General features: G+C 51.1%; 1 pseudogene; it reads right to left on the reverse strand.

Annotated features, from left to right (window-relative positions):
• Window positions 1-234: 234 nt before the first annotated feature.
• LOC119435534 (all trans-polyprenyl-diphosphate synthase PDSS2-like) lies at window positions 235-12,121 on the reverse strand (annotated as a pseudogene).
• Between the last annotated feature and the right edge of the window lie 788 nt (window positions 12,122-12,909).

The raw sequence follows: 12,909 nt of genomic DNA on the forward strand, positions 1-12,909 counted from the left end.
TCGTCTCGACGCCTGGGCAGAGGAGACGTTCGTTAACAACGCCTGGTTGGCGCATTCTCCATGCATATCTGAAGCCGAAAGAACGGGACTTCAAGGCCGCCCACTCTTCATCACGCCACTTTCTATATGGGTGCATGAACAGCAGCTTCTGCGGAAGCGCTTACACGCGTGAAACTCGTAAATTAGACGTGCGACTTCAACAACGAGCGCTCACAAAAATTTCGTGCTGGGCGTCACCCCCGGCTAAACAAAGGTGACACGTGCGCACGCTTTCGCGTTCCGCTCAGCACCTGCAAAAACACGTGAAGGGTAACGCTTTGGCTCGCGAACAAGTCCCGCCTCGTCCAAGACGTGGGTCGTCACAGGTCCTTGAGGCTGCTGACGATGGTGACAAGCGACTTGGCGGCGTCCGACGGGCCGAGACTCCTGGCCAGCAGCCGGGCCTCCTGGATGTAGTATCCCAGCATGACCTGCGCCCGCTCCAGGGCAGTCGCCCGACAGCACCTCTGACTGGAGCTTTCGGGCGGACAACGTTCACGCAGGACGTTTGAAGGGGCAGGGGAAGAGAGAGGGAAAGAGACAAACGGAAAGGGGTCAGTCAGAGTGGATCATGTTTGCATCACGATGTTGGTTTGTATGCAGCAGTCGCCGGCTTTCGCTTGTTTGTTGGTCTGTTTATATCTTTGTTTGTTACAAAACAACTGGGGAAGTGTGCACAGCATGTCCTATTTCACCCTGCATTTCTGAGGCACGAAACACACGGTACGATGCAGCGTCCCGTACGACATGCGGCTCATCTGAAATATGGCAGCTGCTTCGGTTCTTAAAAACCTGTCGCAACACCTCTTGGAACCTTGTTGGATGCGGTGTTCCGCACACTGTTCGCTCGTCGAATCGCACGCGGATTTTTTTTTTCGTGCTTAACTCCACGCACACACAGTCAATAACCCAGGCACGTAGGCAATCGCTTGTACGTTTGTTCACTCACTCACTCACTCACTCACTCACTCACTCACTCACTCACTCACTCACTCACTCACTCACTCACTCACTCACTCACTCACTCACTCACTCACTCACTCACTCACTCACTCACTCACTCACTCACTCACTCACTCACTCACTCACTCACTCACTCACTCACTCACTCACTCACTCACTCACTCACTCACTCACTCACTCACTCACTCACTCACTCACTCACTCACTCACTCACTCACTCACTCACTCACTCACTCACTCACTCACTCACTCACTCACTCACTCGCTCACTCGCTCACTCGCTCACTCGCTCACTCACTCACTCACTCACTCACTCACTCACTCACTCACTCACTCACTCACTCACTCACTCACTCACTCACTCACTGCGGCCTGGAGGCGTCGCATAACCTACGCGATTTCTTAAACGAGGTTACAACATTTCCTCTTTTCTCCTCGGTACCGCATGAGCAGTCTAGCGTGAAGTGGGTGTCGGAAACGCTTGGCGACATGAACATGCTCTGAACCGCGCGAGCGCAACGACGTTGCAGCAAAGCGTCGAGGGGTCCCATCACGTGATTCCACGGAGACGGATGGTGCGACGGCTCTCATATTTTGCCGGTGCATGCGACCAGCGGGGCTGGGTCATGACGACGGCTCGCGGGTGGGGCCACTGGCATAGGGTTAGAAAGACGGTCGACAGTCTTCGTCAAGAGCCAGGTGCACGCAAGGCACGACACATTCTTCTCACGCTTCTTCACAGTTCGTATGGCGAGAGTTGTGAAACCGCGTCAGACTTCTGAGTTGACTCCATGCGACAGCTAACGAGTGCTGCAACTGACGTTCAGTATAGGAGATCGTTGTGTGCACGTCTATACAAATTTCACAGCACTCTGGATAAGATTGGGTGTGCTCGGGTGGCCCTATAGCGACTACGGAAACAAACGTATGGGATTCATCGGAGAGCAGGCATAGCAATATTGTTTCATGGGCAATTGTATCGAGCAGCATTGTGATTTGAACACAGAGTGCTGTGCTAAAGGTGTTTTTGTGACCGAGAGAGAAGTGCATTTCACTGTACATTGCTTACAAACAAGACAAACAAGAAATAAGCCTAGCTTCATATTTTGTTGCTGCATCTGCAAAATTCGAAATTAATATCTACAAAATTATTGAACATGCCTATGACGAAGAGACAGTGTGAGTAAAAACCCCAGTTGGGCGATGATAGCTAGGTGACCGTCAGCCTTAAAGCTGCTGCACAAAAAAAATAAAATGTCGTGGACGACGACGGGTGGAAAATTATTTTTGACGGTGATCGCATCGTACGGTGTCATGCGAAACAGTGCAAGCAATCATGGCGTCTGTTTTGAACGTGCACCGTCGGGCTGTGGTTGGTCCGTACAATCCTGGCCACCAAACCGAAGGCGTAGCCTGTCGAACTTCGACAAAACCTTCACTGCCACATGATGAGCGGTCTCATTTTTATGTTGAGGTTCATCACGGGGGACGATACTTAATTGAGTCTGACCTTACGATCACGAAGCCAAACAAACAAGTCATCGCACTGTAAAGCCTGGAGCGTCCAAGACCGAAGAAGGCATGGCAGGCACGACACGCAAACAAGACAATATTCTTGCATTCTCGAATGTTCGTGGAGTTGTGCATTGTCAGTTGAAACCCTAGAGCTAGACTAACAACTCGCAGTGCTAGTGAAATATGCTTAAGCGCCTCGGTGAGGTCACTCAGCGCATAAGGCGTGATCCGGGGAGCAGGACTATATAACCAATTGAAACTATCCGCTCGCACAGCGCTGGCAACTTGCTTGTTCATTGACATAAAAAGCATCGCCGCCATTCGTAACTCATCTTACATGGCGTACTTACCTCGCGGAGGCTACCTAACCGAGGCTAGGCCCTATAGATGAAGGGCATGTCGTAGGGCAAAGACGAAGCGTATACAGTCGGCGATGCCAGAAACAATACTCTGATATGATTGGTTCGCGAGAGCGCTCTGCCACGCCAAAAATAAACTGTGGGTGAGGAAGAGGAACACGCCGCTAGATTATTGCTTACAAGATCAGTCAATGTCAGCATCCACCGGTTTGAAACCGTCAAACGAACCAACGCAAATCGTAGAGCGCCCTCGACACGATTCGAGACTATTTCCAGGAAGCTTTCCAGAGACGATAAAAGGGCTGAGAGCAGCGTATCATTACCCAAAACAAATACATTCGCAAGGAGACAATGGCCAGTGTTCAGTACAGCAGATGCATTGTTGGGTTGAGGACCAGTTGCAAACTTATTGATGGACTCTCGTATTTCGCTCTTTTTGTCGTTCTGAACGTTTTTGAAGGATTGTTAAGAGCACAGAACCAAATTTGACGCGCAGGCTATCCTTTCAAAAGTGGAAAAAATAAAATATGCTATTCATCTGGCAGATAAATGTTGATTATCAGCAAACGAAGGTCAAACGTCCTTTCACACCTAACCACGGTGTCATGCGACTTCTTCAGTCTGACGTCACATATTTCATATTTTCGCGTATCTGTCCTGTTTCGCGTTTAGCAGTTTTCAGGTTGAGTATTTTCAATTGGTACCATAAGCAATCTAATGTTTCTATTTAATTGATAAGAAATCTAATAATCTCCACCAGACGGTGTCACAATCTCTGACGTCGCGAGAAGTGAGGGTGCCGGAAATTTAATGCTTCGTCGCCACCCATCTTTTCTGTTGGTGTGCTTTCTAGTTGACCAAGTCTCCTCTGAAAAAAAAATCTACATATTCGCTGTATGTAAGGAATGTAATCTACCAATCCAATTTCTCTTTAGCATGGTTTCCAACAATGCGTGAAAGATTTTGCTGCTGTCGCAGTTTCGCACCAACCTTTGAGAACTGTAGATTCTTCATTCCAGACTCCTTGAGGTGGGCCAGCATGTGAGGATGTGTTTCCATATGTAATACTACTGGGAGACTAGTGACGTCGTAGTTGGAGCCTGTCGAGTATGGCGTGTCCAAGAACTGCCTGGTCTCGTGGTAGGTCTGCAGACGTTAAAAGAAGTTCGCTGAAAGTTGTTGTGGTCAGGGAGCCAAAGATTGCCGACACGAAAACAAAACCAAGGCAGGATACTTTCTTCCTGCGATATGACCATGATTTTCAACGCACTTGCTCTCTCGCAAAATTACGCATGGTATTAAGTTGTATTTTAACAGAAAGTATGTAGAAGTCAACAAAAAAATGTCGCAGTTTCGCCCGAAAGGCGAAGCATCGATTGCGATAGCAAATTAGTAGTGAGCTATTCGAAGTATGGACAGTAGTTTTATCGGCTGCATAAACTTGGACACATTGGCTTACTAACTGAATTAACAATCGTGGTGTCAGCGCGCACAAGCAAACATGAATAGATCACACTGAATGACCGTAGCCAACGACTGTCAAAACGCTGGCATGCAAGCGCAGGTTCGCGCGGTCTATCGCTTCAACAGAAACTGAGCGGCGAATGCACAGCGCATACAAAGGTCAGAGCCGTGTGGAGATAAGAGACGGTGCGGGCGGCCGGTACCGTCGGGCAAAGGAGAAGTTGTTGGCAGAGGAGAAGCTGCCCCCCCCCTCCCCCCTCTTCCCGTTTCTTGCCTTCGCGTGGGAGATTGAGTGGCAAGATACGCCTTTGGTGCCGGAGCACAGCGCCGCCCCGCCTCCCTCCCTCCCATACCGCCACGGCCTTTCGGGCGACGGTTGCGTTTGCTTTCCACCGTGCGTTCGCTCTCCGTGCTAGCGCGCGTCCCCCGCGCTCTTTCGCTCGATACGGCGCGCGGCGACGATTTTATCGCCCTTGGAATCTATACGGAACCTCACGGCGACGACGGCGACGGCAGAAATCCGGTTGAAGTGTCCATATAATTGCTATCGCAATAAAAGACAACAGAATTAGCACTACGAGTTTTGTAAGGGCTGGACGTTGGTGCCCTCTATAGCCTTCGCCGTAAGGTTCCCGGTCAGTGCTTATGGCTTTAATGCTCCACTTTGCACAGGGTGTCCGCCACGCATTCACCTTAGCTAATACGGGCAAATCCGGAATAGAGCGGTACCGTTGGGGTGAAGCAGATTGTTGCCTCGACCACTCGGCTACAGCACCATCATGTGTTTTCTGCAAGTACTAGAGTACTTCTCGTTCAGAGAACTCACCCCAAAATGGCGACAGCTAATGAGTCACAACGCTGGTTACAACCGTGAATCTATTGGCGAGAACATAATAACTGACGGCGCTATCACCATCTAATGAGGCGACGATATTCAGTTACATCTAATGGGAACAATACATTAGGCAATGAGAATATTGACAATAATATTTTAATGAAGCCCTTAGTGCCTAGTCTCTTCGTCACAAATTATGATCGAATGTTGATAGAGCTACCAAAGTTAATGGGTACCGCATGTTATGAAGCATATACAGCGCATGCTGCAGAGAAAACAGTATACTCTTCAGCGTTCTTACTCAAGCCATGTATAGTCCGTTTTCATAACTAGAAACAGTGATTCGAGATATTGCACTGTATATATCATGCTTCACTGCTAAAAAAAAGAAAAGTGACATTCTGGCTTATAACCGTGGTGCACGTCATTTACCACCTGAGGCAGTCCGATACCATAAGCTATGAACACCAGGAAAGAAACACGCGATGTCCTCGTCAAAGCATGGTAGTGACTTGCTGCCACCAACGTGGCTGCCAAGCGTGGCTGCCAACGAAATTCTATGATGGCTGTCGCGTCCTTAGCTGAACGATTTAAACAGCGGTAGAGTGAGGGTAATGGCAAATGCCGCTAGCGTACGAGGATAGGTGGTATCACCTAGCACGTAGATTACAATGCCGCCCACCTATACACTCTGTTGCTGCCCGTGAAACAAGAAGTACTAGTCACACACGGCGACGTTATTACGCGGGACTTGAAAATCGACCCTCGCTCATAAGCTGCATTTATCAACATCATCATCAGCCTATATTTACATCCACTGCAGGACGAAGGGCTCTCCCTGCGATCTCCAATTACCCCTGTCTTGCTCTAGCTGACTCCAACTTGAGCCTGCAAATTTCCTAACTTCATCATACCGCCTAGTTATCTGCCCTCTTCGACTGCGCCTCCCTTCTCTTGGTACCCATTCTGTCACTCTAATGGTCCACCGGTTATCCATCCTACGCATTACATGGCGTGCCCAGCTCAGTTTTTTTTTCTCCTAATGTCCATTAGAATATCGGCTATCTCTGTTTGCTCCCTGGTCCACACCTCGCTCTTCCTGTCTCTTAACGTTAGGCCTAGCATTTTCCTTTCCATCGCTCTTCGTGCGGTCCTTAACTTGTTCCCGAGCTTCTTCGTTAACCTCCAAGTTTCTGCCCCATATGTTAGCACCGGTAGAATGCAATGATTGTACACTTTTCTTTTCGGCGACAGTGGTAAGCTCCCAGTCAGGATTTGGCAATGCCTGCAGTAAGCTACATTTATATGAACCGATAAAGTCGAGTCGGGCCGTAAACTGGTAGCCACGTTCATGTAAAAAGTAGCGTGTCGCACTTCAGCAAAGGCCGTATTTCTCCTCAAGCTCTTCGTATCCTCCGCCAGGCACCACACTCTAAAGAAAGCATGATCTCCCTGACATGGATCCCGGCCCACGCGGGCACTGTCCACCCACACCTCCCCAACCTCAATGAGGTCACCCACTCCATTGCGCGAGGACTAGTCAACCACGCCGGAGACACTGTAGACGAGTTGGACACCAGGGATAGTCTGACTAGTTACAACGATCTCGTTAAGGCATTTTACCATAGTCGCCGAACCTTCCCCCCACCTCACCCCAAGTTCAGCCGGGCGCAGGCTACCACCCTGCGTCTGCTACAAACAAATACGTACCCTTCACCCGCCCGCCTCCACCTTATATTCCCTGAAGTTTACAATACCCCCAACTGCCGGTGCTGTGGCACTCACCCGGCTACGCTTCCGCATATGCTGTGGGAGTGCCCAGCACAGTACACACAAATTAACACCACGACCCTCTCGTCGAGGTTGCGTGAGGCTCTGCGGAGCTCCGCCCTCGACGACCAAACCTGGGCGACCCAGCACGCCCGTGAGGCGGCGGCGAGGCAAGCCCTCGACGTCCCCTCATGGGAGGCTTAGGCCCGGCCATCTTAAAGTGCTGATTCCGAAATAAATGTTTATTCCTCCTCCTCCTCGCACTGAGCAAGCGTCGAGCGAGTTTGGTCAACCCGCCTGCAAGGAGTGGGATGGCCCGCTCAACTTTAAACACGGTCGGGTCGGGCTGGGTAACCTCGACTTCTGACTCGACGCGCTCGGATCGAGTCCATGTAGACGAAGCCCATGTAGCTTTCGTTTCCCAGTGTCTCACCTGAAAGGCAAGGGCGATGTGCTTGCCGAGCTGGTAGACCTGGTCCTGGAGCTCCCTCTGGTGGCCAGCGACCATGGCTGCCGCCCTGTAGGCAGAAGCAAGCAGGCTGGCAGTCTTCAGGTGGGTCTTGGCCTCCCACCACATGGCATCCACGAAAGGCACTGCGTTCAGGTCGCTCTCGAAGTACGACCGCACGTAGTCCTCGACGGCTTTACCGAACACGTCCAGCATCTGGGGTGCAACCAAGTACCACGGCATTACCAACCTTGATGGACACCAAGTTACGCGTACACCGCTATGAGAGCGTACGCGTCGAACCCGGCGAGTGCAAAAAGTCTGTACTGCTACCAGTACTTTTTATAATCTCTAACATTTTGGTGGCAGATACTACATTCGTGCTTATTTTTTTCATCTGCATTTATCTTACAGGAAAGTACTAGCCCAAGCCATTGGCAGGTACCAATTACCCTGACCTACTTGTTTTTTTTTAATATCTGCGCTCTGCTCGACACCAAGGACATAGCCAGGAGGGGCTGAAGGGGTGCACATCTGGCACGTGTCTCTCCCCCCCCCCCCCCCCCTCCGTTCAGAAATTTGTGTATACCAGGGCTTCAGGTGCACCTGGCATAAAACGACGTGCGACTACACCCGCTTGCCCCGCCACCCTCCTCAAGTCAAGCGCGTACCTCCCCCGAAAAGAAGTCCTGACTATGCCACGGCTTGGCACTACCTCTGCTGTATTGCTTTTATTTCCAGTAAGAACGACGGCGATCACTGAACCCGGAATAGCATCGGCGGCAGCGATCAGGAGGGGAGAAGCCACGGTAGAAAAGCCGCGAGAAAAAAGTGGGCACCTTGCACTAGTGGAGCAAGGCTGGAGTAAACAGCGGAGCTGGTGATCGACCTAGCTTCTTCCAGGTTTTACTAGGCTTGGCTAAGTTTTGCTAGGAAATGCTAAGTGCTGCTAGGAACGGTATTCCGAATCGGGTCGCTGCCGACGCGCAAGTACTCGCAGGGCCGCGCGACGCGCTTCTTCGGGCGTCCGGTTCTTCTTTGGTCGTCCCATTTCAAGGCTACATGTACTCGCCAGAGTCAACGAGAGTACTGTCGCCTTCGCGGCGGCTCCGAGCTTTATCTCCCCGTTGACGTCACGGCCAAGCTGCGCCTCCACACTTACCAGGGCGTGGCTGGTAAAAACCTGCCGAGCCGCTGCCAGAGGCACCTGCTGCCGTCACGGACAGAACGCGGGGAAACGGGGAAACGCGGACGGCGTCGGCAGCAGCTCTGCGCGTTGCCTCGTTGGTGCTGCTACAATTTCCCTAATTTTCTCTTTCTCTCTCCCGAGCATAGGGCGCGCTGCGGGCATGCTCTCCTTCTCTCCCCTTAACGTCCCATGTCAAGGCAACATGTGCACGGCACGGAGAAGAGGCGAAGCACACGCCGCTCCGCGAGGTGGTTCATAGGCAACGCGCGGTGACGTCATCGCCAGGAGCAGTTCTTGTTCGCGACACACGGACTGGCGGTCGGCTTAAACAGCTCCGCTGTTAAAATAACACCGTAGGGTGTTGCTCCCCTCCGTCACCGAAACAAATTCCCTTTGGTTGAATTGTACTTTGGTGCCAATCAACCACCTCCCCCTTCGCATCCATCCTTCGCCTACCCTCCCGCATTTTTTTTACAAAGCGTTTTCAACCTCGTTTGTGAACGTGTTTGGTGCAGCTCTCATGGACTGCGTAAGTTTGGGTGGTAGCCAACAATAGTGGGAGTCAATAGCGGATGCCAACAATCACTCGTGATTGTTAACATCCGTACCATAGCAAGGGTGGGAAGGCATTTTCGCCTACCGCACTGATAATTCCTTGTCATTCTCACAGTATACAATTGACCTCGTCCACTCGGGGGGGGGGGGGGGGGGGGGGTTCTGTACCTAATCGTTCGTTAGCCTGGCACATTTCGATCACGTCAGAAGGCACCCCAATAGTGTCCTGCCGGCTTAAACACAATGTCCGGAATAATGACAGCAAGCCACAACATCAATTAACAAAGGCAGCATAAGAGGGCAAACAAAAGCACTGCTACAGTGTCGATCAGGCTAATATGAAGCCGTCGTTACCTGCTGCGTACGCTGTGATGTTATTAGCGTCACAGAGACCTCCTTTGCTCCAATTGAAATTCACATCATTATCAGCGTCGTTGAAGTTTCCAGTGACGTGCACGCTTTCTTAAGTTAAAGGTCATTTTAAAACAAGTATTCTAAGGAACATTCGACGTAGCTGCTCGGCATCCTGACTTTCCCTTCCAGTGAAAAATGTCGACGGATAATTAGTGTTTCACATATACCACGGTCGTTGTACTGCTACCGCTATAGGGGGCATTCACATGGCGTCACAAATGCTCCCACTTTGAAACCCTATTTACTGCTTGCACTGTGCTACTGACAATAAGCGGATCTAGACAACGCGCAGCTTTTCGCCGGGATGGCTGTATAATACAATTTCGCGACCTCGATGACGTGAGTGCATACCCCACACCGTGTCCGCCACATGCAAACTTTCCGCGCACTCGCCAATGGGCGAAACGGATATGTGTAGAAACCATTCGATTCGCCGTACGACTGACCGCAAAAACAAGACATCCTACTATCTTCTAACAGAATTCCTACAGATTGTACCAGACCGAGCAGCCATCTTTACTTCCGACACGTCGACCAACGAATAAAACGATTTTGACGCTCACGTGCTTGCCATTTGAGCCGCCCCGCACATGCGCCTGAGGCGGCTTTGCTAGTTCAAGGTAGTAGGTGGCCCCAAGAGCTAATGGTACAATGGTAGCAAAATGCTGAAACTTCAGCGCTTTAACCATAGCTTCGCTTACACGAGCTCGATCGACTCTTGCGGGTCGAGTCAGACGTCAAGCAAACTCATCCCGACCTGACCACATTTTGCATGCATCCTGCCAAAGGGTTTGGGCGAGTCAACCCTCCTCTTGCAGGCAGGTTGGCCAGAATTTGCCTCGACGCTTGATCGGCCCGACCTGTTAAATTTGCCGTACATGAATCCGACCACCGGTTCTCAGTCCGACGAGCCAACTCGACCCGCCTCCCATCGGGCTGATGTAAACGTAGCTCATGTCGCACTAGCGTACTGCAAAACAGAGCAGGTACAAGGCTGGTAGTTACCGTATTAGAGAGGTTTATACCCGTGTCACACGGTCGTTTGGAAGGCCTTCCAACCGATAGTCAGTTGACTCAAAGGTCAAGTTCGAGCTGCTACACGGGCGGTTTCGAAGGCCGCCGAGTCAATAGTCTATCGAGTCAACGGAGCACCCTACAACTCTATCCAAATCTCGATGGCCTTTGAGCAACGTAAGCGGAAACAGCGCGAGCATGCCCTCTCGTGAACAGTGTGCTCGTGCTCATGGTTAGAAAGAACAAATCAAACCAAAATGCTCTAAAAATACTATATATGAGTGTTATTAATTATTCAGTAAAGTATTTTCGCCACTTGATATGTGCGAACTGCGCATACTCTCGACAACAGCGACTTGCTTGTGTTCATTCCTTCCTCCATGTTGTCTAGTACACTCTCCCTCTACTCCATGTGCTGCCGGCTGCCGTCATATCACCGCCATTTTACCGTATAAACAAACATAAAAGAACTTATAGTGCTTTTAAGTGGTTTTAATGTTGTTTAAATTTTGGCGACATGAAAACAAAAATAAAGATCCGCAGCGCCCCACAATTTTGCAAGAAAGGCCTGAACCACAAAACGGCCTTTCAAAAGTGCCGTGTAGCAGCGCGACAACTCCTTTGAGTCGATAGAGTTGTGGCATTTCGAGGGCCGTCGACTGGAAGGCCTTCCAAACATGCCCGTGTGACACAGGTATTAGCTTGTCCGGTAATCGGGTAAACGCAGGCGGACCGGGCGTTGGGGCGGAGGCGTATACGTGAGCGGCCTGTATGGTGCTTCGACCTGGTGGCGCGGAGATCAAACAGACAAAAACAGCTAATATTGCAGTAACCAAGTGCATAATACTTTGCAGGCTGGCGTAAATTTTCGGCAGCAACACGATTACGCCACTGCCGAAAGTTTACACCAGCAGCTAAGTAGAATAAAATTGGTTACTGCAATATTAGCTGTTTTTGTCTGTTTGATATCTGCGCCACCAGGTGGCAGCATCATACAGGCCGCTCACGTTTACACCTCCGCCCCAACGCCCGGTCCGCCTGCGTTTACCCGATTACCGGACAAGCTAAATCCCTCTTCTATTATTGTACGGCTACGCAAAACGATGACGGTTACCGTTAGAAGGAGTGCGGCTGCACCAAGGGAGCAACCAGCGCCATGCATGCAGGTACAATGCTCGCATGCAGTAATTGAGCTATACTATGTGGATTCCGCACACGGTCTGCGCACCACGGGAATGCCAATGTCCGTCGTGGTCTGGAAGGCCTTGGCGAAGAAGTAGTCCCCGGCGAGCACGGTCATCTTGTTGCCCGTCTGCACGTCGTCCAGCACGAGAGGGTCGAGGCGGTCCCGCTCGGCGGTGGCCACGTTGCGCGCCGACGCGTGTATGGTCTGCGCCGCGTGGAACTCCTCCGTGGCGTTGATGACCAGCTGCTGGCGGCGGAGAACCACTTCCAGGGGGTCGGCCTGGCGCTCGGCCGTGCCGCACGCCTTGATGAACAGCGAGACGAGGAGGCCTCGCGTCTGGATGTTGGCGCTCTGCTGGAACAGCAACTGCCTGGAAGCGGCGAGAGAGAGGGAAGGAAACGCATGCGTCACTTGACGTCATAAAACACCCGCCGTGGTTGCTTAGTGGCTATGGTGTTGTGCTGCTAAGCGGGAACGCTAAGCGGGAACGAATCCCGGCCACGGCAGCCACATTTCGATGGGGGCGAAATGCGATAACACCCGTGTACTTATATTTAGGTGCACGTTAAAGAATCCCGGGTGGTGCAAATTATTCCGGAGTCTCCCACTACGGCGTGCCTCAAAATCAGATCGTGGTTTTTGCACGTAAAACCCCACATTTTTTTAAAGTCATGAAGCGGCATGAAATATGAATACGAAGGGAAGAAAGTACGAGTCGAAGCGTGCTCGGCCCGCAATTCTAATCAACTTAGTCGGGAGATTATTAAAGCGTTACAAATTTAACCGACAAAACCTGTAAAGCCAAATTCAAGAAACCATATATAGTCAAGCACCGACAATGGCTTCGCCAAGAACAAGCATTCAAACAACAGGAAGAACAGCAGCAGCAGCTTCGCTTCGCGGACGGGCCTACCGAGCGAGGCCGATCCAGGTACAGAGGCAGAGCAACGACTAAGGACAGATCCCGATCCAGGTCGCTGGCGAGATCCAGGTCCAGGTCCCGGGGAAGACAGGCAAACCCGGCTATGACGCCTAAGGTGAGCTGGTCAGATGCGGTTAAAGGGCCGCGCCCTGGGACGCCTGAGGGGACTGCACATAATTCTAACACTACTAACGAAATAGCTGAGATGAAGAAAGAGAATGCACAATTGAGAGAAC

The sequence above is a fragment of the Dermacentor silvarum genome, unplaced genomic scaffold (assembly GCF_013339745.2).
Source record: "Dermacentor silvarum isolate Dsil-2018 unplaced genomic scaffold, BIME_Dsil_1.4 Seq776, whole genome shotgun sequence".
Lineage (NCBI taxonomy): Eukaryota > Metazoa > Arthropoda > Arachnida > Ixodida > Ixodidae > Dermacentor > Dermacentor silvarum.